The sequence below is a fragment of the Crinia signifera genome, chromosome 1 (genome assembly GCF_055691185.1).
Source record: "Crinia signifera chromosome 1, ASM5569118v1, whole genome shotgun sequence".
Taxonomy (NCBI): domain Eukaryota; kingdom Metazoa; phylum Chordata; class Amphibia; order Anura; family Myobatrachidae; genus Crinia; species Crinia signifera.
Genome location: NC_139217.1, coordinates 302,391,870 through 302,415,539, shown reverse-complemented (window position 1 = coordinate 302,415,539; position 23,670 = coordinate 302,391,870). Strand labels below are relative to the sequence as shown.

At 35.7% G+C, this 23,670-nt stretch overlaps 31 non-coding genes across 31 annotated transcripts; all 31 read left to right on the top strand.

Annotated features, from left to right (window-relative positions):
• Positions 1-336: 336 nt before the first annotated feature.
• Positions 337-419, top strand: TRNAL-CAG (transfer RNA leucine (anticodon CAG)). Its single transcript has one exon. It is a non-coding gene; the product is annotated as a tRNA-Leu (tRNA).
• Positions 420-1,542: 1,123 nt separating this feature from the next.
• TRNAL-CAG (transfer RNA leucine (anticodon CAG)) lies at positions 1,543-1,625 on the top strand. The gene has a single exon. It is a non-coding gene; the product is annotated as a tRNA-Leu (tRNA).
• A 659-nt stretch (positions 1,626-2,284) lies between these two features.
• Positions 2,285-2,367, top strand: TRNAL-CAG (transfer RNA leucine (anticodon CAG)). The gene has a single exon. It is a non-coding gene; the product is annotated as a tRNA-Leu (tRNA).
• Positions 2,368-3,530: 1,163 nt separating this feature from the next.
• On the top strand, positions 3,531-3,613 carry TRNAL-CAG (transfer RNA leucine (anticodon CAG)). The gene has a single exon. It is a non-coding gene; the product is annotated as a tRNA-Leu (tRNA).
• Positions 3,614-3,994: 381 nt separating this feature from the next.
• Positions 3,995-4,077, top strand: TRNAL-CAG (transfer RNA leucine (anticodon CAG)). Its single transcript has one exon. It is a non-coding gene; the product is annotated as a tRNA-Leu (tRNA).
• A 1,123-nt stretch (positions 4,078-5,200) lies between these two features.
• On the top strand, positions 5,201-5,283 carry TRNAL-CAG (transfer RNA leucine (anticodon CAG)). The gene has a single exon. It is a non-coding gene; the product is annotated as a tRNA-Leu (tRNA).
• A 658-nt stretch (positions 5,284-5,941) lies between these two features.
• On the top strand, positions 5,942-6,024 carry TRNAL-CAG (transfer RNA leucine (anticodon CAG)). Its single transcript has one exon. It is a non-coding gene; the product is annotated as a tRNA-Leu (tRNA).
• A 380-nt stretch (positions 6,025-6,404) lies between these two features.
• On the top strand, positions 6,405-6,487 carry TRNAL-CAG (transfer RNA leucine (anticodon CAG)). Its single transcript has one exon. It is a non-coding gene; the product is annotated as a tRNA-Leu (tRNA).
• Positions 6,488-7,146: 659 nt separating this feature from the next.
• On the top strand, positions 7,147-7,229 carry TRNAL-CAG (transfer RNA leucine (anticodon CAG)). Its single transcript has one exon. It is a non-coding gene; the product is annotated as a tRNA-Leu (tRNA).
• Positions 7,230-8,340: 1,111 nt separating this feature from the next.
• TRNAL-CAG (transfer RNA leucine (anticodon CAG)) lies at positions 8,341-8,423 on the top strand. The gene has a single exon. It is a non-coding gene; the product is annotated as a tRNA-Leu (tRNA).
• Positions 8,424-8,803: 380 nt separating this feature from the next.
• Positions 8,804-8,886, top strand: TRNAL-CAG (transfer RNA leucine (anticodon CAG)). Its single transcript has one exon. It is a non-coding gene; the product is annotated as a tRNA-Leu (tRNA).
• Positions 8,887-9,530: 644 nt separating this feature from the next.
• TRNAL-CAG (transfer RNA leucine (anticodon CAG)) lies at positions 9,531-9,613 on the top strand. Its single transcript has one exon. It is a non-coding gene; the product is annotated as a tRNA-Leu (tRNA).
• A 381-nt stretch (positions 9,614-9,994) lies between these two features.
• On the top strand, positions 9,995-10,077 carry TRNAL-CAG (transfer RNA leucine (anticodon CAG)). The gene has a single exon. It is a non-coding gene; the product is annotated as a tRNA-Leu (tRNA).
• A 660-nt stretch (positions 10,078-10,737) lies between these two features.
• Positions 10,738-10,820, top strand: TRNAL-CAG (transfer RNA leucine (anticodon CAG)). The gene has a single exon. It is a non-coding gene; the product is annotated as a tRNA-Leu (tRNA).
• Positions 10,821-11,201: 381 nt separating this feature from the next.
• On the top strand, positions 11,202-11,284 carry TRNAL-CAG (transfer RNA leucine (anticodon CAG)). Its single transcript has one exon. It is a non-coding gene; the product is annotated as a tRNA-Leu (tRNA).
• Positions 11,285-12,407: 1,123 nt separating this feature from the next.
• On the top strand, positions 12,408-12,490 carry TRNAL-CAG (transfer RNA leucine (anticodon CAG)). Its single transcript has one exon. It is a non-coding gene; the product is annotated as a tRNA-Leu (tRNA).
• Positions 12,491-13,149: 659 nt separating this feature from the next.
• TRNAL-CAG (transfer RNA leucine (anticodon CAG)) lies at positions 13,150-13,232 on the top strand. Its single transcript has one exon. It is a non-coding gene; the product is annotated as a tRNA-Leu (tRNA).
• Positions 13,233-13,612: 380 nt separating this feature from the next.
• TRNAL-CAG (transfer RNA leucine (anticodon CAG)) lies at positions 13,613-13,695 on the top strand. Its single transcript has one exon. It is a non-coding gene; the product is annotated as a tRNA-Leu (tRNA).
• Positions 13,696-14,354: 659 nt separating this feature from the next.
• On the top strand, positions 14,355-14,437 carry TRNAL-CAG (transfer RNA leucine (anticodon CAG)). The gene has a single exon. It is a non-coding gene; the product is annotated as a tRNA-Leu (tRNA).
• A 1,111-nt stretch (positions 14,438-15,548) lies between these two features.
• TRNAL-CAG (transfer RNA leucine (anticodon CAG)) lies at positions 15,549-15,631 on the top strand. The gene has a single exon. It is a non-coding gene; the product is annotated as a tRNA-Leu (tRNA).
• A 380-nt stretch (positions 15,632-16,011) lies between these two features.
• Positions 16,012-16,094, top strand: TRNAL-CAG (transfer RNA leucine (anticodon CAG)). The gene has a single exon. It is a non-coding gene; the product is annotated as a tRNA-Leu (tRNA).
• A 659-nt stretch (positions 16,095-16,753) lies between these two features.
• On the top strand, positions 16,754-16,836 carry TRNAL-CAG (transfer RNA leucine (anticodon CAG)). Its single transcript has one exon. It is a non-coding gene; the product is annotated as a tRNA-Leu (tRNA).
• A 1,121-nt stretch (positions 16,837-17,957) lies between these two features.
• TRNAL-CAG (transfer RNA leucine (anticodon CAG)) lies at positions 17,958-18,040 on the top strand. The gene has a single exon. It is a non-coding gene; the product is annotated as a tRNA-Leu (tRNA).
• A 380-nt stretch (positions 18,041-18,420) lies between these two features.
• TRNAL-CAG (transfer RNA leucine (anticodon CAG)) lies at positions 18,421-18,503 on the top strand. The gene has a single exon. It is a non-coding gene; the product is annotated as a tRNA-Leu (tRNA).
• A 660-nt stretch (positions 18,504-19,163) lies between these two features.
• On the top strand, positions 19,164-19,246 carry TRNAL-CAG (transfer RNA leucine (anticodon CAG)). Its single transcript has one exon. It is a non-coding gene; the product is annotated as a tRNA-Leu (tRNA).
• A 381-nt stretch (positions 19,247-19,627) lies between these two features.
• Positions 19,628-19,710, top strand: TRNAL-CAG (transfer RNA leucine (anticodon CAG)). Its single transcript has one exon. It is a non-coding gene; the product is annotated as a tRNA-Leu (tRNA).
• Positions 19,711-20,370: 660 nt separating this feature from the next.
• TRNAL-CAG (transfer RNA leucine (anticodon CAG)) lies at positions 20,371-20,453 on the top strand. The gene has a single exon. It is a non-coding gene; the product is annotated as a tRNA-Leu (tRNA).
• Positions 20,454-20,833: 380 nt separating this feature from the next.
• TRNAL-CAG (transfer RNA leucine (anticodon CAG)) lies at positions 20,834-20,916 on the top strand. Its single transcript has one exon. It is a non-coding gene; the product is annotated as a tRNA-Leu (tRNA).
• A 660-nt stretch (positions 20,917-21,576) lies between these two features.
• On the top strand, positions 21,577-21,659 carry TRNAL-CAG (transfer RNA leucine (anticodon CAG)). Its single transcript has one exon. It is a non-coding gene; the product is annotated as a tRNA-Leu (tRNA).
• Positions 21,660-22,769: 1,110 nt separating this feature from the next.
• On the top strand, positions 22,770-22,852 carry TRNAL-CAG (transfer RNA leucine (anticodon CAG)). Its single transcript has one exon. It is a non-coding gene; the product is annotated as a tRNA-Leu (tRNA).
• A 380-nt stretch (positions 22,853-23,232) lies between these two features.
• Positions 23,233-23,315, top strand: TRNAL-CAG (transfer RNA leucine (anticodon CAG)). The gene has a single exon. It is a non-coding gene; the product is annotated as a tRNA-Leu (tRNA).
• Positions 23,316-23,670: the final 355 nt, after the last annotated feature.

The following is a 23,670-nucleotide window of genomic DNA, read 5'->3' as shown; positions in this document are numbered from 1 at the left end:
TGCATGAAAAAAGAATGACTTAAGAATTAGATGAACACTCTCTGCAAAATTCTGTTTCCAATTCCACCATGTAAAAAATGTATCAATCAATCCACAATTTTGCTATGTATCAAGAAAAGATCACACTGTTTTCTCAGTCAAAATAGGAGCCTGAAACCTACCAAAGAGATCAATGTCATGTTCTTTGTATTGGTCATAAACATAAATCCCACTTGGGTACATTAAAATAGGATCCAATCAATCCCATAAGCTAAACAAAGTAGCCAGTTTGTGCAAGATTCACAAATTTCACTTCATAATATTAAATTTTTCTTAAAAATAGTGCAATAGGTATATGTCAGGATGGCCGAGTGGTCTATGGCGCTGCGTTCAGGACGCAGTCTCCTCTGGAGGCGTGGGTTCAAATCCCACTTCTGACATAGTTCTTCCTTTCTTTATTGGTTCTACTATTTCCTCTTCCTTGTTGCATGAGAAGAGAATGACTTAAGAATCAGATTAACACCCACTGCAAAACTCTGTTTCTATTTCCACCATTCAAAAATGCATCAATCCATTATGTTTTTATATAGAAAGAAAATAGCACACTATTCTTTGTACAAAAAAGGGCTTGAAAGCTACCACTGACATAAATATCATGCTTTTTGTATTGTCTGCTTCATACTTCTTGATTTATATTTTGCTAAATAAAATACCTCCCAAATTAAGAATTTGGGAGGCATTTTTCTAACTTAAGAAAACTGCTCTTCTAAGCCATTGGTCATGAAAATAAACCCCACTTGGGTTCATTATAATAGAATCCAATGAATCCCACAAGCTAAAGGAAGTAGCCAGTTTGTGCAATCTTCACAAATTTTACTCAACAGTGAGTGAAAATGCATCAGCAAACAAACTCTGGGCATTTGAATTCTAATCCTCAAAAGAGAAAATAAATCCTACTTTATACATTAGAACCACTTTCAAAATGAAAGGAAAAGCAATTGATACAGTCTTTAAATCAATAGTTTCTACAATATGACCATTGTATCGTTGGAGAGGGGATTTCGTACTATATCACTTTTTAAAAAGTTAATGTGATATATGTCAGGATGGCCGAGCTGTCTAAGGCGCTCCGTTCAGGTCGCAGTCTCCTCTGGAGGCGTGGGTTCAAATCCCACTTCTGACATGACTCTTTCTTTTCTTATTTGTTCTTCAATTCTTCTTCCTTGTTGCATAAAAAAAGAATGACTTAAGAATTAGATGAACACTCTCTGCAAAATTCTGTTTCCAATTCCACCATGTAAAAAATGTATCAATCAATCCACAATTTTGCTATGTATCAAGAAAAGATCACACTGTTTTCTCTGTCAAAATAGGGGCCTGAAACCTACCAAAGAGATTAATGTCATGTTCTTTGTATTGGTCATGAACATAAACCCCACTTGGGTACATTAAAATAGGATCCAATCAATCCCATAAGCTAAACAAAGTAGCCAGTTTGTGCAAGATTCACAAATTTCACTTCATAATATAAAATTTTTCTTAAAAATAGTGCAATAGGTATATGTCAGGATGGCCGAGTGGTCTTTGGCGCTGCGTTCAGGACGCAGTCTCCTCTGGAGGCGTGGGTTCAAATCCCACTTCTGACATAGTTCTTCCTTTCTTTATTGGTTCTACTATTTCCTCTTCCTTGTTGCATGAGAAGAGAATGACTTAAGAATCAGATTAACACCCACTGCAAAACTCTGTTTCAATTTCCACCATTCAAAAATGCATCAATCCATTATGTTTTTATATAGAAAGAAAATAGCACACTATTCTTTGTACAAAAAAGGGCTTGAAAGCTACCACTGACATCAATATCATGCTTTTTGTATTGTCTGCTCCATACTTCTTGATTTATATTTTGCTAAATAAAATACCTCCCAAATTAAGAATTTGGGAGGCCTTTTTCTAACTTAAGAAAACTGCTCTTCTAAGCCATTGGTCATGAAAATAAACCCCACTTGGGTTCATTATAATAGAATCCAATGAATCCCACAAGCTAAAGGAAGTAGCCAGTTTGTGCAATCTTCACAAATTTTACTCAACAGTGAGTGAAAATGCATCAGCAAACAAACTCTGGGCATTTGAATTCTAATCCTCAAAAGAGAAAATAAATCCTACTTTATACATTAGAACCACTTTCAAAATGAATGGAAAAGCAATTGATACAGTCTTTAAATCAATCGTTTCTACAATATGACCATTGTATCGTTGGAGAGGGGATTTCGTACTATATCACTTTTAAAAAATTAGCGTGATATATGTCAGGATGGCCGAGCGGTCTAAGGCGCTGCGTTCAGGTCGCAGTCTCCTCTGGAGGCGTGGGTTCAAATCCCACTTCTGACAGGACTCTTTCTTTTCTTATTTGTTCTTCAATTCTTCTTCCTTGTTGAATGAAAAAAGAATGACTTAAGAATTAGATGAACACTCTCTGCAAAATTCTGTTTCCAATTCCACAACCGAAAAAAATGTATCAATCAATCCACAATTTTGCTATGTATCAAGAAAAGATCACACTGTTTCCTCTTTAAAAATAGGGGCCTGAAACCTACCAAAGAGATCAATGTCATGTTCTTTGTATTGGTCATGAACATAAACCCCACTTGGGTACATTAAAATAGGATCCAATCAATCCCATAAGCTAAACAAAGTAGCCAGTTTGTGCAAGATTCACAAATTTCACTTCATAATATAAAATTTTTCTTAAAAATAGTGCGATAGGTATATGTCAGGATGGCCGAGTGGTCTTTGGTCAATCAATCCACACTTTTGCTAAGTATCAAGAAAAGATCACACTGTTCAGGTCGCAGTCTCCTTTGGAGGCGTGGGTTCAAATCCCACTTCTGACATAGTTCTTCCTTTCTTTATTGGTTCTACTATTTCCTCTTCCTTATTGCATGAGAAGAGAATGACTTAAGAATCAGATTAACACCCACTGCAAAACTCTGTTTCAATTTCCACCATTCAAAAAGGCATCAATCCATTATATTTTTATATAGCAAGAAAATAGCACACTATTCTTTGTACAAATAAGGGCTTGAAACCTACCACTGACATCAATATCATGCTTTTTGTATTATCTGCTCCATACTTCTTGATTTATATTTTGCTAAATAAAATACCTCCCAAATTAAGAATTTGGGAGGCCTTTTTCTAACTTAAGAAAACTGCTCTTCTAAGCCATTGGTCATGAAAATAAACCCCACTTGGGTTCATTATAATAGAATCCAATGAATCCCACAAGCTAAAGGAAGTAGCCAGTTTGTGCAATCTTCACAAATTTTACTCAACAGTGAGTGAAAATGCATCAGCAAACAAACTCTGGGCATTTGAATTCTAATCCTCAAAAGAGAAAATAAATCCTACTTTATACATTAGAACCACTTTCAAAATGAAGGGAAAAGCAATTGATACAGTCTTTAAATCAATAGTTTCTACAATATGACCATTGTATCGTTAGAGAGGGGATTTCGTACTATATCACTTTTTAAAAAGTTAATGTGATGTATGTCAGGATGGCCGAGCGGTCTAAGGCGCTGCGTTCAGGTCGCAGTCTCCTCTGGAGGCGTGGGTTTAAATCCCACTTCTGACATGACTCTATCTATTCTTATTTGTTCTTCAATTCTTCTTCCTTGTTGCATGAAAAAAGAATGACTTAAGAATTAGATGAACACTCTCTGCAAAATTCTGTTTCCAATTCCACCATGGAAAAAAATGTATCAATCAATCCACAATTTTGCTATGTATCAAGAAAAGATCACACTGTTTTCTCTTTAAAAATAGGGGCCTGAAACCTACCAAAGCGATCAATGTCATGTTCTTTGTATTGGTCATGAACATAAACCCCACTTGGGTACATTAAAATAGGATCCAATCAATCCCATAAGCTAAACAAAGTAGCCAGTTTGTGCAAGATTCACAAATTTCACTTCATAATATTAAATTTTTCTTAAAAATAGTGCAATAGGTATATGTCAGGATGGCCGAGTGGTCTATGGCGCTGCGTTCAGGACGCAGTCTCCTCTGGAGGCGTGGGTTCAAATCCCACTTCTGACATAGTTCTTCCTTTCTTTATTGGTTCTACTATTTCCTCTTCCTTGTTGCATGAGAAGAGAATGACTTAAGAATCAGATTAACACCCACTGCAAAACTCTGTTTCTATTTCCACCATTCAAAAATGCATCAATCCATTATGTTTTTATATAGAAAGAAAATAGCACACTATTCTTTGTACAAAAAAGGGCTTGAAAGCTACCACTGACATAAATATCATGCTTTTTGTATTGTCTGCTTCATACTTCTTGATTTATATTTTGCTAAATAAAATACCTCCCAAATTAAGAATTTGGGAGGCATTTTTCTAACTTAAGAAAACTGCTCTTCTAAGCCATTGGTCATGAAAATAAACCCCACTTGGGTTCATTATAATAGAATCCAATGAATCCCACAAGCTAAAGGAAGTAGCCAGTTTGTGCAATCTTCACAAATTTTACTCAACAGTGAGTGAAAATGCATCAGCAAACAAACTCTGGGCATTTGAATTCTAATCCTCAAAAGAGAAAATAAATCCTACTTTATACATTAGAACCACTTTCAAAATGAAAGGAAAAGCAATTGATACAGTCTTTAAATCAATAGTTTCTACAATATGACCATTGTATCGTTGGAGAGGGGATTTCGTACTATATCACTTTTTAAAAAGTTAATGTGATATATGTCAGGATGGCCGAGCTGTCTAAGGCGCTCCGTTCAGGTCGCAGTCTCCTCTGGAGGCGTGGGTTCAAATCCCACTTCTGACATGACTCTTTCTTTTCTTATTTGTTCTTCAATTCTTCTTCCTTGTTGCATAAAAAAAGAATGACTTAAGAATTAGATGAACACTCTCTGCAAAATTCTGTTTCCAATTCCACCATGTAAAAAATGTATCAATCAATCCACAATTTTGCTATGTATCAAGAAAAGATCACACTGTTTTCTCTGTCAAAATAGGGGCCTGAAACCTACCAAAGAGATTAATGTCATGTTCTTTGTATTGGTCATGAACATAAACCCCACTTGGGTACATTAAAATAGGATCCAATCAATCCCATAAGCTAAACAAAGTAGCCAGTTTGTGCAAGATTCACAAATTTCACTTCATAATATAAAATTTTTCTTAAAAATAGTGCAATAGGTATATGTCAGGATGGCCGAGTGGTCTTTGGCGCTGCGTTCAGGACGCAGTCTCCTCTGGAGGCGTGGGTTCAAATCCCACTTCTGACATAGTTCTTCCTTTCTTTATTGGTTCTACTATTTCCTCTTCCTTGTTGCATGAGAAGAGAATGACTTAAGAATCAGATTAACACCCACTGCAAAACTCTGTTTCAATTTCCACTATTCAAAAATGCATCAATCCATTATGTTTTTATATAGAAAGATATAGCACACTATTCTTTGTACAAAAAAGGGCTTGAAAGCTACCACTGACATCAATATCATGCTTTTTGTATTGTCTGCTCCATACTTCTTGATTTATATTTTGCTAAATAAAATACCTCCCAAATTAAGAATTTGGGAGGCCTTTTTTTAACTTAAGAAAACTGCTCTTCTAAGCCATTGGTCATGAAAATAAACCCCACTTGGGTTCATTATAATAGAATCCAATGAATCCCACAAGCTAAAGGAAGTAGCCAGTTTGTGCAATCTTCACAAATTTTACTCAACAGTGAGTGAAAATGCATCAGCAAACAAACTCTGGGCATTTGAATTCTAATCCTCAAAAGAGAAAATAAATCCTACTTTATACATTAGAACCACTTTCAAAATGAATGCAAAAGCAATTGATACAGTCTTTAAATCAATAGTTTCTACAATATGACCATTGTATCGTTGGAGAGGGGATTTTGTACTATATCACTTTTAAAAAATTAGTGTGATATATGTCAGGATGGCCGAGCGGTCTAAGGCGCTGCGTTCAGGTCGCAGTCTCCTCTGGAGGCGTGGGTTCAAATCCCACTTCTGACATGACTCTTTCTTTTCTTATTTGTTCTTCAATTCTTCTTCCTTGTTGCATGAAAAAAGAATGACTTAAGAATTAGATGAACACTCTCTGCAAAATTCTGTTTCCAATTCCACCATGTAAAAAATGTATCAATCAATACACAATTTTGCTATGTATCAAGAAAAGATCACACTGTTTTCTCTGTCAAAATAGGGGCCTGAAACCTACCAAAGAGATCAATGTCATGTTCTTTGTATTGGTCATGAACATAAACCCGACTTGGGTACATTAAAATAGGATCCAATCAATCCCATAAGCTAAACAAAGTAGCCAGTTTGTGCAAGATTCACAAATTTCACTTCATAATATAAAATTTTTCTTAAAAATAGTGTGATAGGTATATGTCAGGATGGCCGAGTGGTCTATGGCGCTGCGTTCAGGTCGCAGTCTCCTCTGGAGGCGTGGGTTCAAATCCCACTTCTGACATAGTTCTTCCTTTCTTTATTGGTTCTACTATTTCCTCTTCCTTGTTGCATGAGAAGAGAATGACTTAAGAATCAGATTAACACCCACTGCAAAACTCTGTTTCAATTTCCACCATTCAAAAATGCATCAATCCATTATGTTTTTATATAGAAAGAAAATAGCACACTATTCTTTGTACAAAAAAGGGCTTGAAAGCTACCACTGACATCAATATCATGCTTTTTGTATTGTCTGCTCCATACTTCTTGATTTATATTTTGCTAAATAAAATACCTCCCAAATTAAGAATTTGGGAGGCCTTTTTCTAACTTAAGAAAACTGCTCTTCTAAGCCATTGGTCATGAAAATAAACCCCACTTGGGTTCATTATAATAGAATCCAATGAATCCCACAAGCTAAAGGAAGTAGCCAGTTTGTGCAATCTTCACAAATTTTACTCAACAGTGAGTGAAAATGCATCAGCAAACAAACTCTGGGCATTTGAATTCTAATCCTCAAAAGAGAAAATAAATCCTACTTTATACATTAGAACCACTTTCAAAATGAATGGAAAAGCAATTGATACAGTCTTTAAATCAATAGTTTCTACAATATGACCATTGTATCGTTGGAGAGGGGATTTCGTACTATATCACTTTTAAAAAATTAGCGTGATATATGTCAGGATGGCCGAGCGGTCTAAGGCGCTGCGTTCAGGTCGCAGTCTCCTCTGGAGGCGTGGGTTCAAATCCCACTTCTGACAGGACTCTTTCTTTTCTTATTTGTTCTTCAATTCTTCTTCCTTGTTGCATGAAAAAAGAATGACTTAAGAATTAGATGAACACTCTCTGCAAAATTCTGTTTCCAATTCCACCATGGAAAAAAATGTATCAATCAATTCACAATTTTGCTATGTATCAAGAAAAGATCACACTGTTTTCTCTTTAAAAATAGGGGCCTGAAACCTACCAAAGAGATCAATGTCATGTTCTTTGTATTGGTCATGAACATAAACCCCACTTGGGTACATTAAAATAGGATCCAATCAATCCCATAAGCTAAACAAAGTAGCCAGTTTGTGCAAGATTCACAAATTTCACTTCATAATATTAAATTTTTCTTAAACATAGTGCGATAGCTATATGTCAGGATGGCCGAGTGGTCTTTGGTCGCAGTCTCCTCTGGAGGCGTAGGTTCAAATCCCACTTCTGACATAGTTCTTCCTTTCTTTATTGGTTCTACTATTTCCTTTTCCTTTTTGCATGAGAAGAGAATGACTTAAGAATCAGATTAACACCCACTGCAAAACTCTGTTTCAATTTCCACCATTCAAAAAGGCATCAATCCATTATATTTTTATATAGCAAGACAATAGCACATTATTCTTTGTACAAATAAGGGCTTGAAACCTACCACTGACATCAATATCATGCTTTTTGTATTATCTGCTCCATACTTCTTGATTTATATTTCGCTAAATAAAATACCTCCCAAATTAAGAATTTGGGAGGCATTTTTCTAACTTAAGAAAACTGCTCTTCTAAGCCATTGGTCATGAAAATAAACCCCACTTGGGTTCATTATAATAGAATCCAATGAATCCCACAAGCTAAAGGAAATAGACAGTTTGTGCAATCTTCACAAATTTTACTCAACAGTGAGTGAAAATGCATCAGCAAACAAACTCTGGGCATTTGAATTCTAATCCTCAAAAGAGAAAATAAAACCTACTTTATACATTAGAATCACTTTCAAAATGAATGGAAAAGCAATTGATACAGTCTTTAAATCAATAGTTTCTACAATATGACCATTGTATCGTTAGAGAGGGGATTTCGTACTATATCACTTTTTAAAAAGTTAGTGTGATATATGTCAGGATGGCCGAGCGGTCTAAGGCGCTGTGTTCAGTTCGCAGTCTCCTCTGGAGGCGTGGGTTCAAATCCCACTTCTGACATGACTCTATCTATTCTTATTTGTTCTTCAATTCTTCTTCCTTGTTGCATGAAAAAAGAATGACTTAAGAATTAGATGAACACTCTCTGCAAAATTCTGTTTCCAATTCCACCATGTAAAAAATGTATCAATCAATCCACAATTTTGCTATGTATCAAGAAAAGATCACACTGTTTTCTTAGTCAAAATAGGGGCCTGAAACTTACCAAAGAGATCAATGTCATGTTCTTTGTATTGGTCATGAACATAAATCCCACTTGGGTACATTAAAATAGGATCCAATCAATCCCATAAGCTAAACAAAGTAGCCAGTTTGTGCAGGATTCACAAATTTCACTTCATAATATAAAATTTTTCTTAAAAATAGTGCGATAGGTATATGTCAGGATGGCCGAGTGGTCTATGGCGCTGCGTTCAGGTCGCAGTCTCCTCTGGAGGCGTGGGTTCAAATCCCACTTCTGACATAGTTCTTTATTGGTTCTACTATTTCCTCTTCCTTGTTGCATGAGAAGAGAATGACTTAAGAATCAGGAAATTGCAAAACTCTGTTTCAATTTCCACCATTCAAAAATGCATCAATCCATTATGATTTTATATAGAAAGAAAATAGCACACTATTCTTTGTACAAAAAAGGGCTTGAAAGCTACCACTGACATCAATATCATGCTTTTTGTATTGTCTGCTCCATACTTCTTGATTTATATTTTGCTAAATAAAATACCTCCCAAATTAAGAATTTGGGACGAATTTTTCTAACTTAAGAAAACTGCTCTTCTAAGCCATTGGTCATGAAAATAAACCCCACTTGGGTTCATTATAATAGAATTTAATGAATCCCACAAGCTAAAGGAAGTAGCCAGTTTGTGCAATCTTCACAAATTTTACTCAACAGTGAGTGAAAATGCATCAGCAAACAAACTCTGGGCATTTGAATTCTAATCCTCAAAAGAGAAAATAAATCCTACTTTATACATTAGAACCACTTTCAAAATGAATGGAAAAGCAATTGATACAGTCTTTAAATCAATAGTATCTACAATATGACCATTGTATCGTTGGAGAGGGGATTTCGTACTATATCACTTTTAAAAAATTAGTGTGATATATGTCAGGATGGCCGAGCGGTCAAAGGCGCTGCGTTCAGGTCGCAGTCTCCTCTGGAGGCGTGGGTTCAAATCCCACTTCTGACATGACTCTTTCTTTTCTTATTTGTTCTTCAATTCTTCTTCCTTGTTGCATGAAAAAAGAATGACTTAAGAATTAGATGAACACTCTCTGCAAAATTCTGTTTCCAATTCCACCATGGAAAAAAATGTATCAATCAATCCACAATTTTGCTATGTATCAAGAAAAGATCACACTGTTTTCTCTTTAAAAATAGGGCCCTGAAACCTACCAAAGAGATCAATGTCATGTTCTTTGTATTGGTCATGAACATAAACCCCACTTGGGTACATTAAAATAGGATCCAATCAATCCCATAAGCTAAACAAAGTAGCCAGTTTGTGCAAGATTCACAAATTTCACTTCATAATATAAAATTTTTCTTAAAAATAGTGCGATAGGTATATGTCAGGATGGTCGAGTGGTCTATGGTGCTGCGTTCAGGTCGCAGTCTCCTCTGGAGGCGTGGGTTCAAATCACACTTCTGACATAGTTCTTCCTTTCTTTATTGGTTCTACTATTTCCTCTTCCTTGTTGCATGAGAAGAGAATGACTTAAGAATCAGATTAACACCCACTGCAAAACTCTGTTTCAATTTCCACCATTCAAAAATGCATCAATCCATTATGTTTTTATATAGAAAGAAAATAGCACACTATTCTTTGTACAAAAAAGGGCTTGAAAGCTACCACTGTCATCAATATCATGCTTTTTGTATTGTCTGCTTCATACTTCTTGATTTATATTTTGCTAAATAAAATACCTCCCAAATTAAGAATTTGGGAGGCATTTTTCTAACTTAAGGAAACTGCTCTTCTAAGCCATTGGTCATGAAAATAAACCCCACTTGGGTTCATTATAATAGAATCCAATGAATCCCACAAGCTAAAGGAAGTAGCCAGTTTGTGCAATCTTCACAAATTTTACTCAACAGTGAGTGAAAATGCATCAGCAAACAAACTCTGGGCATTTGAATTCTAATCCTCAAAAGAGAAAATAAATCCTACTTTATACATTAGAACCACTTTCAAAATGAAGGGAAAAGCAATTGATACAGTCTTTAAATCAATAGTTTCTACAATATGACCATTGTATCGTTAGAGAGGGGATTTCGTACTATATCACTTTTTAAAAAGTTAATGTGATGTATGTCAGGATGGCCGAGCGGTCTAAGGCGCTGCGTTCAGGTCGCAGTCTCCTCTGGAGGCGTGGGTTTAAATCCCACTTCTGACATGACTCTATCTATTCTTATTTGTTCTTCAATTCTTCTTCCTTGTTGCATGAAAAAAGAATGACTTAAGAATTAGATGAACACTCTCTGCAAAATTCTGTTTCCAATTCCACCATGGAAAAAAATGTATCAATCAATCCACAATTTTGCTATGTATCAAGAAAAGATCACACTGTTTTCTCTTTAAAAATAGGGGCCTGAAACCTACCAAAGCGATCAATGTCATGTTCTTTGTATTGGTCATGAACATAAACCCCACTTGGGTACATTAAAATAGGATCCAATCAATCCCATAAGCTAAACAAAGTAGCCAGTTTGTGCAAGATTCACAAATTTCACTTCATAATATTAAATTTTTCTTAAAAATAGTGCAATAGGTATATGTCAGGATGGCCGAGTGGTCTATGGCGCTGCGTTCAGGACGCAGTCTCCTCTGGAGGCGTGGGTTCAAATCCCACTTCTGACATAGTTCTTCCTTTCTTTATTGGTTCTACTATTTCCTCTTCCTTGTTGCATGAGAAGAGAATGACTTAAGAATCAGATTAACACCCACTGCAAAACTCTGTTTCTATTTCCACCATTCAAAAATGCATCAATCCATTATGTTTTTATATAGAAAGAAAATAGCACACTATTCTTTGTACAAAAAAGGGCTTGAAAGCTACCACTGACATAAATATCATGCTTTTTGTATTGTCTGCTTCATACTTCTTGATTTATATTTTGCTAAATAAAATACCTCCCAAATTAAGAATTTGGGAGGCATTTTTCTAACTTAAGAAAACTGCTCTTCTAAGCCATTGGTCATGAAAATAAACCCCACTTGGGTTCATTATAATAGAATCCAATGAATCCCACAAGCTAAAGGAAGTAGCCAGTTTGTGCAATCTTCACAAATTTTACTCAACAGTGAGTGAAAATGCATCAGCAAACAAACTCTGGGCATTTGAATTCTAATCCTCAAAAGAGAAAATAAATCCTACTTTATACATTAGAACCACTTTCAAAATGAAAGGAAAAGCAATTGATACAGTCTTTAAATCAATAGTTTCTACAATATGACCATTGTATCGTTGGAGAGGGGATTTCGTACTATATCACTTTTTAAAAAGTTAATGTGATATATGTCAGGATGGCCGAGCTGTCTAAGGCGCTCCGTTCAGGTCGCAGTCTCCTCTGGAGGCGTGGGTTCAAATCCCACTTCTGACATGACTCTTTCTTTTCTTATTTGTTCTTCAATTCTTCTTCCTTGTTGCATAAAAAAAGAATGACTTAAGAATTAGATGAACACTCTCTGCAAAATTCTGTTTCCAATTCCACCATGTAAAAAATGTATCAATCAATCCACAATTTTGCTATGTATCAAGAAAAGATCACACTGTTTTCTCTGTCAAAATAGGGGCCTGAAACCTACCAAAGAGATTAATGTCATGTTCTTTGTATTGGTCATGAACATAAACCCCACTTGGGTACATTAAAATAGGATCCAATCAATCCCATAAGCTAAACAAAGTAGCCAGTTTGTGCAAGATTCACAAATTTCACTTCATAATATAAAATTTTTCTTAAAAATAGTGCAATAGGTATATGTCAGGATGGCCGAGTGGTCTTTGGCGCTGCGTTCAGGACGCAGTCTCCTCTGGAGGCGTGGGTTCAAATCCCACTTCTGACATAGTTCTTCCTTTCTTTATTGGTTCTACTATTTCCTCTTCCTTGTTGCATGAGAAGAGAATGACTTAAGAATCAGATTAACACCCACTGCAAAACTCTGTTTCAATTTCCACTATTCAAAAATGCATCAATCCATTATGTTTTTATATAGAAAGAAAATAGCACACTATTCTTTGTACAAAAAAGGGCTTGAAAGCTACCACTGACATCAATATCATGCTTTTTGTATTGTCTGCTCCATACTTCTTGATTTATATTTTGCTAAATAAAATACCTCCCAAATTAAGAATTTGGGAGGCCTTTTTTTAACTTAAGAAAACTGCTCTTCTAAGCCATTGGTCATGAAAATAAACCCCACTTGGGTTCATTATAATAGAATCCAATGAATCCCACAAGCTAAAGGAAGTAGCCAGTTTGTGCAATCTTCACAAATTTTACTCAACAGTGAGTGAAAATGCATCAGCAAACAAACTCTGGGCATTTGAATTCTAATCCTCAAAAGAGAAAATAAATCCTACTTTATACATTAGAACCACTTTCAAAATGAATGCAAAAGCAATTGATACAGTCTTTAAATCAATAGTTTCTACAATATGACCATTGTATCGTTGGAGAGGGGATTTTGTACTATATCACTTTTAAAAAATTAGTGTGATATATGTCAGGATGGCCGAGCGGTCTAAGGCGCTGCGTTCAGGTCGCAGTCTCCTCTGGAGGCGTGGGTTCAAATCCCACTTCTGACATGACTCTTTCTTTTCTTATTTGTTCTTCAATTCTTCTTCCTTGTTGCATGAAAAAAGAATGACTTAAGAATTAGATGAACACTCTCTGCAAAATTCTGTTTCCAATTCCACCATGTAAAAAATGTATCAATCAATACACAATTTTGCTATGTATCAAGAAAAGATCACACTGTTTTCTCTGTCAAAATAGGGGCCTGAAACCTACCAAAGAGATCAATGTCATGTTCTTTGTATTGGTCATGAACATAAACCCGACTTGGGTACATTAAAATAGGATCCAATCAATCCCATAAGCTAAACAAAGTAGCCAGTTTGTGCAAGATTCACAAATTTCACTTCATAATATAAAATTTTTCTTAAAAATAGTGTGATAGGTATATGTCAGGATGGCCGAGTGGTCTATGGCGCTGCGTTCAGGTCGCAGTCTCCTCTGGAGGCGTGGGTTCAAATCCCACTTCTGACATAGTTCTTCCTTTCTTTATTGGTTCTACTATTTCTTCTTCCTTGTTGCATGAGAAGAGAATGACTTAAGAATCAGATTAACACCCACTGCAAAACTCTGTTTCAATTTCCACCATTCAAAAATGCATCAATCCATTATGTTTTTATATAGAAAGAAAATAGCACACTATTCTTTGTACAAAAAAGGGCTTGAAAGCTACCACTGACATCAATATCATGCTTTTTGTATTGTCTGCTCCATACTTCTTGATTTATATTTTGCTAAATAAAATACCTCCCAAATTAAGAATTTGGGAGGCCTTTTTCTAACTTAAGAAAACTGCTCTTCTAAGCCATTGGTCATGAAAATAAACCCCACTTGGGTTCATTATAATAGAATCCAATGAATCCCACAAGCTAAAGGAAGTAGCCAGTTTGTGCAATCTTCACAAATTTTACTCAACAGTGAGTGAAAATGCATCAGCAAACAAACTCTGGGCATTTGAATTCTAATCCTCAAAAGAGAAAATAAATCCTACTTTATACATTAGAACCACTTTCAAAATGAATGGAAAAGCAATTGATACAGTCTTTAAATCAATAGTTTCTACAATATGACCATTGTATCGTTGGAGAGGGGATTTCGTACTATATCACTTTTAAAAAATTAGCGTGATATATGTCAGGATGGCCGAGCGGTCTAAGGCGCTGCGTTCAGGTCGCAGTCTCCTCTGGAGGCGTGGGTTCAAATCCCACTTCTGACAGGACTCTTTCTTTTCTTATTTGTTCTTCAATTCTTCTTCCTTGTTGCATGAAAAAAGAATGACTTAAGAATTAGATGAACACTCTCTGCAAAATTCTGTTTCCAATTCCACCATGGAAAAAAATGTATCAATCAATTCACAATTTTGCTATGTATCAAGAAAAGATCACACTGTTTTCTCTTTAAAAATAGGGGCCTGAAACCTACCAAAGAGATCAATGTCATGTTCTTTGTATTGGTCATGAACATAAACCCCACTTGGGTACATTAAAATAGGATCCAATCAATCCCATAAGCTAAACAAAGTAGCCAGTTTGTGCAAGATTCACAAATTTCACTTCATAATATTAAATTTTTCTTAAACATAGTGCGATAGCTATATGTCAGGATGGCCGAGTGGTCTTTGGTCGCAGTCTCCTCTGGAGGCGTGGGTTCAAATCCCACTTCTGACATAGTTCTTCCTTTCTTTATTGGTTCTACTATTTCCTCTTCCTTGTTGCATGAGAAGAGAATGACTTAAGAATCAGATTAACACCCACTGCAAAACTCTGTTTCAATTTCCACCATTCAAAAATGCATCAATCCATTATGTTTTTATATAGAAAGAAAATAGCACACTATTCTTTGTACAAAAAAGGGCTTGAAAGCTACCACTGACATCAATATCATGCTTTTTGTATTGTCTGCTCCATACTTCTTGATTTATATTTTGCTAAATAAAATACCTCCCAAATTAAGAATTTGGGAGGCCTTTTTCTAACTTAAGAAAACTGCTCTTCTAAGCCATTGGTCATGAAAATAAACCCCACTTGGGTTCATTATAATAGAATCCAATGAATCCCACAAGCTCAAGGAAGTAGCCAGTTTGTGCAATCTTCACAAATTTTACTCAACAGTGAGTGAAAATGCATCAGCAAACAAACTCTGGGCATTTGAATTCTAATCCTCAAAAGAGAAAATAAATCCTACTTTATACATTAGAACCACTTTCAAAATGAAAGGAAAAGCAATTGATACAGTCTTTAAATCAATAGTATCTACAATATGACCATTGTATCGTTGGAGAGGGGATTTCGTACTATATCACTTTTTAAAAAGTTAATGTGATATATGTCAGGATGGCCGGGCTGTCTAAGGCGCTGCGTTCAGGTCGCAGTCTCCTCTGGAGGCGTGGGTTCAAATCCCACTTCTGACATGACTCTTTCTATTCTTATTTGCTCTTCAATTCTTCTTCCTTGTTGCATGAAAAAAGAATGACTTAAGAATTAGATGAACACTCTCTGCAAAATTCTGTTTCCAATTCCACCATGTAAAAAATGTATCAATCAATCCACAATTTTGCTATGTATCAAGAAAAGATCACACTGTTTTCTCTGTCAAAATAGGGGCCTGAAACCTACCAAAGAGATCAATGTCATGTTCTTTGTATTGGTCATGAACATAAACCCCACTTGGGTACATTAAAATAGGATCCAATCAATCCCATAAGCTAAACAAAGTAGCCAGTTTGTGCAAGATTCACAAATTTCACTTCATAATATAAAATTTTTCTTAAAAATAGTGCGATAGGTATATGTCAGGATGGCCGAGTGGTCTATGGCGCTGCGTTCAGGTCGCAGTCTCCTCTGGAGGCGTGGGTTCAAATCCCACTTCTGACATAGTTCTTCCTTTCTTTATTGGTTCTACTATTTCCTCTTCCTTGTTGCATGAGAAGAGAATGACTTAAGAATCAGATTAACACCCACTGCAAAACTCTGTTTCAATTTCCACCATTCAAAAATGCATCAATCCATTATGTTTTATATAGAAAGAAAATAGCACACTATTCTTTGTACAAAAAAGGGCTTGAAAGCTACCACTGACATCAATATCATGCTTTTTGTATTGTCTGCTCCATACTTCTTGATTTATATTTTGCTAAATAAAATACCTCCCAAATTAAGAATTTGGGAGGCCTTTTTCTAACTTAAGAAAACTGCTCTTCTAAGCCATTGGTCATGAAAATAAACCCCACTTGGGTTCATTTTAATAGAATCCAATGAATCCCACAATCTAAAGGAAGTAGCCAGTTTGTGCAATCTTCACAAATTTTACTCAACAGTGAGTGAAAATGCATCAGCAAACAAACTCTGGGCATTTGAATTCTAATCCTCAAAAGAGAAAATAAATCCTACTTTATACATTAGAACCACTTTCAAAATGAATGGAAAAGCAATTGATACAGTCTTTAAATCAATAGTTTCTACAATATGACCATTGTATCGTTAGAGAGGGGATTTCGTACTATATCACTTTTTAAAAAGTTAGTGTGATATATGTCAGGATGGCCGAGCGGTCTAAGGCGCTGCGTTCAGGTCGCAGTCTCCTCTAGAGGCGTGGGTTCAAATCCCACTTCTGACATGACTCTTTCTTTTCTTATTTGTTCTTCAATTCTTCTTCCTTGTTGCATGAAAAAAGAATGACTTAAGAATTAGATGAACACTCTCTGCAAAATTCTGTTTCCAATTCCACCATGTAAAAAATGTATCAATCAATCCACAATTTTGCTATGTATCAAGAAAAGATCACACTGTTTTCTCTGTCAAAATAGGGGCCTGAAACCTACCAAAGAGATCAATGTCATGTTCTTTGTATTGGTCATGAACATAAACCCCACTTGGGTACATTAAAATAGGATCCAATCAATCCCATAAGCTAAACAAAGTAGCCAGTTTGTGCAAGATTCACAAATTTCACTTCATAATATTAAATTTTTCTTAAAAATAGTGCGATAGGTATATGTCAGGATGGCCAAGGTCTATGGCGCTGCGTTCAGGTCGCAGTCTCCTCTGGAGGCGTGGGTTCAAATCCCACTTCTGACATAGTTCTTCCTTTCTTTATTGGTTCTACTATTTCATCTTCCTTGTTGCATGAGAAGAGAATGACTTAAGAATCAGATTAACACCCACTGCAAAACTCTGTTTCAATTTCCACCATTCAAAAATGCATCAATCCATTATGTTTTTATATAGAAAGAAAATAGCACACTATTCTTTGTACAAAAAAGGGCTTGAAAGCTACCACTGACATCAATATCATGCTTTTTGTATTGTCTGCTTCATACTTCTTGATTTATATTTTGCTAAATAAAATACCTCCCAAATTAAGAATTTGGGAGGCATTTTTCTAACTTAAGAAAACTGCTCTTCTAAGCCATTGGTCATGAAAATAAACCCCACTTGGGTTTATTATAATAGAATCCAATGAATCCCACAAGCTAAAGGAAGTAGCCAGTTTGTGCAATCTTCACAAATTTTACTCAACAGTGAGTGAAAATGCATCAGCAAACAAACTCTGGGCATTTGAATTCTAATCCTCAAAAGAGAAAATAAATCCTACTTTATACATTAGAACCACTTTCAAAATGAATGGAAAAGCAATTGATACAGTCTTTAAATCAATAGTTTCTACAATATGACCATTGTATCGTTAGAGAGGGGATTTCGTACTATATCACTTTTTAAAAAGTTAGTGTGATATATGTCAGGATGGCCGAGCGGTCTAAGGCGCTGCGTTCAGGTTGCAGTCTCCTCTGGAGGCGTGGGTTCAAATCCCACTTCTGACAGGACTCTTTCTTTTCTTATTTGTTCTTCAATTCTTCTTCCTTGTTGCATGAAAAAAGAATGACTTAAGAATTAGATGAACACTCTCTGCAAAATTATGTTTCCAATTCCACAATGTAAAAAATGTATCAATCAATCCACAATTTTGCTATGTATCAAGAAAAGATCACACTGTTTTCTCTGTCAAAATAGGGGCCTGAAACCTACCAAAGAGATCAATGTCATGTTCTTTGTATTGGTCATGAACATAAACCCCACTTGGGTACATTAAAATAGGATCCAATCAATCCCATAAGCTAAACAAAGTAGCCAGTTTGTGCAAGATTCACAAATTTCACTTCATAATATAACATTTTTCTTAAAAATAGTGCGATAGGTATATGTCAGGATGGCCGAGTGGTCTATGGCACTGCCTTCAGGTCGCAGTCTCCTCTGGAGGCGTGGGTTCAAAACCCACTTCTGACATAGTTCTTCCTTTCTTTATTGGTTCTACTATTTCCTCTTCCTTGTTGCATGAGAAGAGAATGACTTAAGAATCAGATTAACACCCACTGCAAAACTCTGTTTCAATTTCCACCATTCAAAAATGCATCAATCCATTATGTTTTTATATAGAAAGAAAATAGCACACTATTCTTTGTACAAAAAAGGGCTTGAAAGCTACCACTGACATCAATATCATGCTTTTTGTATTGTCTGCTCCATACTTCTTGATTTATATTTTGCTAAATAAAATACCTCCCAAATTAAGAATTTGGGAGGCCTTTTTCTAACTTAAGAAAACTGCTCTTCTAAGCCATTGGTCATGAAAATAAACCCCACTTGGGTTCATTTTTATAGAATCCAATGAATCCCACAAGCTAAAGGAAGTAGCCAGTTTGTGCAATCTTCACAAATTTTACTCAACAGTGAGTGAAAATGCATCAGCAAACAAACTCTGGGCATTTGAATTCTAATCCTCAAAAGAGAAAAGAAATCCTACTTTATACATTAGAACCACTTTCAAAATGAATGGAAAAGCAATTGATACAGTCTTTAAATCAATAGTTTCTACAATATGACCATTGTATCGTTAGAGAGGGGATTTCGTACTATATCACTTTTAAAAAAATTAGTGTGATATATGTCAGGATGGCCGAGCGGTCTAAGGCGCTGCGTTCAGGTTACAGTCTCCTCTGGAGGCGTGGGTTCAAATCCCACTTCTGACAGGACTCTTTCTTTTCTTATTTGTTCTTCAATTCTTCTTCCTTGTTGCATGAAAAAAGAATGACTTAAGAATTAGATGAACACTCTCTGCAAAATTCTGTTTCAAATTCCACCATGGAAAAAAATGTATCAATCAATCCACAATTTTGCTATGTATCAAGAAAAGATCACACTGTTTTCTCTGTCAAAATAGGGGCCTGAAACCTACCAAAGAGATCAATGTCATGTTCTTTGTATTGGTCATGAACATAAACCCCACTTGGGTACATTAAAATAGGATCCAATCAATCCCATAAGCTAAACAAAGTAGCCAGTTTGTGCAAGATTCACAAATTTCACTTCATAATATAAAATTTTTCTTAAAAATAGTGCGATAGGTATATGTCAGGATGGCCGAGTGGTCTATGGCGCTGCGTTCAGGTCGCAGTCTCCTCTGGAGGCGTGGGTTCAAATCCCACTTCTGACATAGTTCTTCCTTTCTTTATTGGTTCTACTATTTCCTCTTCCTTGTTGCATGAGAAGAGAATGACTTAAGAATCAGATTAACACCCACTGCAAAACTCTGTTTCAATTTCCACCATTCAAAAATGCATCAATCCATTATGTTTTTATATAGAAAGAAAATAGCACACTATTCTTTGTACAAAAAAGGGCTTGAAAGCTACCACTGACATCAAAATCATGCTTTTTGTATTGTCTGCTCCATACTTCTTGATTTATATTTTGCTAAATAAAATACCTCCCAAATTAAGAATTTGGGAGGCCTTTTTCTAACTTAAGAAAACTGATCTTCTAAGCCATTGGTCATGAAAATAAACCCCACTTGGGTTCATTTTAATAGAATCCAATGAATCCCACAAGCTAAAGGAAGTAGCCAGTTTGTGCAATCTTCACAAATTTTACTCAACAGTGAGTGAAAATGCATCAGCAAACAAACTCTGGGCATTTGAATTCTAATCCTCAAAAGAGAAAATAAATCCTACTTTATACATTAGAACCACTTTCAAAATGAATGGAAAAGCAATTGATACAGTCTTTAAATCAATAGTTTCTACAATATGACCATTGTATCGTTAGAGAGGGGATTTCGTACTATATCACTTTTTAAAAAGTTAGTGTGATATATGTCAGGATGGCCGAGCGGTCTAAGGCGCTGCGTTCAGGTCGCAGTCTCCTCTGGAGGCATGGGTTCAAATCCCACTTCTGACATGACTCTTTCTTTTCTTATTTGTTCTTCAATTCTTCTTCCTTGTTGCATGAAAAAAGAATGACTTAAGAATTAGATGAACACTCTCTGCAAAATTCTCTTTCCAAATCCACAATGTAAAAAATGTATCAATCAATCCACAATTTTGCTATGTATCAAGAAAAGATCACACTGTTTTCTCTGTCAAAATAGGGGCCTGAAACCTACCAAAGAGATCAATGTCATGTTCTTTGTATTGGTCATGAACATAAACCCCACTTGGGTACATTAAAATAGGATCCAATCAATCCCATAAGCTAAACAAAGTAGCCAGTTTGTGCAAGATTCACAAATTTCACTTCATAATATAACATTTTTCTTAAAAATAGTGCGATAGGTATATGTCAGGATGGCCGAGTGGTCTATGGCGCTGCGTTCAGGTCGCAGTCTCCTCTGGAGGCGTGGGTTCAAATCCCACTTCTGACATAGTTCTTCCTTTCTTTATTGGTTCTACTATTTCCTCTTCCTTGTTGCATGAGAAGAGAATGACTTAAGAATCAGATTAACACCCACTGCAAAACTCTGTTTCAATTTCCACCATTCAAAAATGCATCAATCCATTATGTTTTTATATAGAAAGAAAATAGCACACTATTCTTTGTACAAAAAAGGGCTTGAAAGCTACCACTGACATCAATATCATGCTTTTTGTATTGTCTGCTCCATACTTCTTGATTTATATTTTGCTAAATAAAATACCTCCCAAATTAAGAATTTGGGAGGCCTTTTTCTAACTTAAGAAAACTGCTCTTCTAAGCCATTGGTCATGAAAATAAACCCCACTTGGGTTCATTTTTATAGAATCCAATGAATCCCACAAGCTAAAGGAAGTAGCCAGTTTGTGCAATCTTCACAAATTTTACTCAACAGTGAGTGAAAATGCATCAGCAAACAAACTCTGGGCGTTTGAATTCTAATCCTCAAAAGAGAAAAGAAATCCTACTTTATACATTAGAACCACTTTCAAAATGAATGGAAAAGCAATTGATACAGTCTTTAAATCAATAGTTTCTACAATATGACCATTGTATCGTTAGAGAGGGGATTTCGTACTATATCACTTTTAAAAAAATTAGTGTGATATATGTCAGGATGGCCGAGCGGTCTAAGGCGCTGCGTTCAGGTTACAGTCTCCTCTGGAGGCGTGGGTTCAAATCCCACTTCTGACAGGACTCTTTCTTTTCTTATTTGTTCTTCAATTCTTCTTCCTTGTTGCATGAAAAAAGAATGACTTAAGAATTAGATGAACACTCTCTGCAAAATTCTGTTTCCAATTCCACCATGGAAAAAAATGTATCAATCAATCGACAATTTTGCTATGTATCAAGAAAAGATCACACTGTTTTCTCTTTAAAAATAGGGGCCTGAAACCTACCAAAGAGATCAATGTCATGTTCTTTGTATTGGTCATGAACATAAACCCCACTTGGGTACATTAAAATAGGATCCAATCAATCCCATAAGCTAAACAAAGTAGCCAGTTTGTGCAAGATTCACAAATTTCACTTCATAATATTACATTTTTCTTAAAAATAGTGTGATAGCTATATGTCAGGATGGCCGAGTGGTCTTTGGTCGCAGTCTCCTCTGGAGGCGTGGGTTCAAATCCCACTTCTGACATAGTTCTTCCTTTCTTTATTGGTTCTACTATTTCCTCTTCCTTGTTGCATGAGAAGAGAATGACTTAAGAATCAGATTAACACCCACTGCAAAACTCTGTTTCAATTTCCACCATTCAAAAATGCATCAATCCATTATGTTTTTATATAGAAAGAAAATAGCACACTATTCTTTGTACAAAAAAGGGCTTGAAAGCTACCACTGACATCAATATCATGCTTTTTGTATTGTCTGCTCCATACTTCTTGATTTATATTTTGCTAAATAAAATACCTCCCAAATTAAGAATTTGGGAGGCCTTTTTCTAACTTAAGAAAACTGCTCTTCTAAGCCATTGGTCATGAAAATAAACCCCACTTGGGTTCATTTTAATAGAATCCAATGAATCCCACAAGCTAAAGGAAGTAGCCAGTTTGTGCAATCTTCACAAATTTTACTCAACAGTGAGTGAAAATGCATCAGCAAACAAACTCTGGGCATTTGAATTCTAATCCTCAAAAGAGAAAATAAATCCTACTTTATACATTAGAATCACTTTCAAAATGAATGGAAAAGCAATTGATACAGTCTTTAAATCAATAGTTTCTACAATATGACCATTGTATCGTTGGAGAGGGAATTTCGTACTATATCATTTAAAAAAAATTAGAGTGATATATGTCAGGATGGCCGAGCGGTCTAAGGCGCTGCGTTCAGGTCGCAGTCTCCTCTGGAGGCGTGGGTTCAAATCCCACTTCTGACATGACTCTTTCTATTCTTATTTGATCTTCAATTCTTCTTCCTTGTTGCATGAAAAAAGAATGACTTAAGAATTAGATGAACACTCTCTGCAAAATTCTGTTTACAATTCCACCATGTAAAAAATGTATCAATCAATCCACAATTTTGCTATGTATCAAGAAAAGATCACACTGTTTTCTCTGTCAAAATAGGGGCCTGAAACCTACCAAAGAGATCAATGTCATGTTCTTTGTATTGGTCATGAACATAAACCCCACTTGGGTACATTAAAATAGGATCCAATCAATCCCATAAGCTAAACAAAGTAGCCAGTTTGTGCAAGATTCACAAATTTCACTTCATAATATAAAATTTTTCTTAAAAATAGTGCGATAGGTATATGTCAGGATGGCCGAGTGGTCTATGGCGCTGCGTTCAGGTCGCAGTCTCCTCTGGAGGCGTGGGTTCAAATCCCACTTCTGACATAGTTCTTCCTTTCTTTATTGGTTCTACTATTTCCTCTTCCTTGTTGCATGAGAAGAGAATGACTTAAGAATCAGATTAACACCCACTGCAAAACTCTGTTTCAATTTCCACCATTCAAAAATGCATCAATCCATTATGTTTTTATATAGAAAGAAAATAGCACACTATTCTTTGTACAAAAAAGGGCTTGAAAGCTACCACTGACATCAAAATCATGCTTTTTGTATTGTCTGCTCCATACTTCTTGATTTATATTTTGCTAAATAAAATACCTCCCAAATTAAGAATTTGGGAGGCCTTTTTCTAACTTAAGAAAACTGATCTTCTAAGCCATTGGTCATGAAAATAAACCCC